The sequence below is a fragment of the Bison bison genome, unplaced genomic scaffold (assembly GCF_000754665.1).
Source record: "Bison bison bison isolate TAMUID 2011002044 unplaced genomic scaffold, Bison_UMD1.0 scf7180017864215, whole genome shotgun sequence".
Lineage (NCBI taxonomy): Eukaryota > Metazoa > Chordata > Mammalia > Artiodactyla > Bovidae > Bison > Bison bison.
Window position 1 is genome coordinate 9651149 of NW_011494787.1, and position 1458 is coordinate 9652606.

The window sequence follows — 1458 nt, forward strand, 5'->3', positions numbered from 1 at the left end:
ACGATGGTGTGACCACTCACCTGGAGCCAGACATCCTAGAATGCAAAGTCAAGGGGCCTTAGGAAGCATCACTATGAACAAAGCTAGGGGAGGTGATGGAATTCCAGCTGAGCTATTTCAAATCCTAAAATATGATGCTGTGAAAGTGTTGCACTCTATATGCCAGCAAATTTGAAAAGTTCAGTAGTGGCCTCAGAACTGGAGAAGGTCAGTTTTCATTCCAATCCCAAAGAAATGCAATGCCAAAGAATGTTGAAACTACCATACAATTGCACTCATCTCACACACTAGCAAAGTAATGTTCAAAACTCTCCAAGTCAGGCTTCAACAGTACATGAACTGTGGACTTCCAGATGTTCAACCTGGATTTAGAAAAGGCAGAGGAACCAGAGATCAAATTGCCAACATCCACAGGATCATTGAAAAAGAAACAGAGTTCCAGAAAAACATCTACTTCTACTTTATAGATTACACCAAAGCCTTTGACTGTGCGGATCACAACAAACTGCAGAAAATTCTTAAATAGATGGGAATACCAGACCACCTGACATGCCTCCTGAGAAATCTGTATGCAGGTCACAAAGCAACAGTTGGAACTGGACACAGATCAACAGACTGGAACAAGAGGTTCCAAATTGGGAAAGGAGTACGTCAAGACTGTATATTATCACCCTGCTTATTTAATTTCTGTGCAGAGTACATCATGAGAAATGATAGGCTGGATGAAGCACAAACTGGAATCAAGATTTCCAGGAGAAATATCAATAACTTCAGATATGCAGATGATACCACTCTTATGGCAGAAAGCAAAGAACTTAAGAGCCTCTTGATGAAAGTGAAAGAGGAGAGTGAAAAACCTGACTTAGAACTCAACATTCAAAAAATTAAGATCATGGCATCCAGCCCCACCACTTCATAGCAAATAGATGGAGAAACAATGGAAACAGTGACAGACTTTATTTTGGGGGGCTCCAAAGTCACTGCAGATGGTGACTGCAGCCATGAAATTAAAAGACTCCTGCTCCTTGGAAGAAAAGCTATGACCAACCTAGACAGCATATTAAAAGGCAGAGACATTACTTGGCCAACAAAGGTCCGTCTAGTCAAGCTATGGTTTTTCCAGCAGTCATGTATGGTTGTGAGGGTCGGAAAAATGGATAAGGAAAGCTTCATGCCAAAAAACTGATGCTTTTAAAGTGTGGTGTTGGAGAAGATTCTTGACAGTCACTGCAAGGAGATCCAACCAGTCCATCCTAAAGGAAATCAGTCCTGAATATTCATTGGAAGGGCTGATGTTGAAGCTGAAGCTCCAATACTATGGCCACTTGATGCAAAGAACTGACTCATTGGAAAAGAACCCAATGCTGGGAAAGACTGAAGGCAGGAGGAGAAGGGGATGACAGAGGATGAGATGGTTTGATGGCATTACCAACTCAATGGACATGAGTTTGAGCAAGC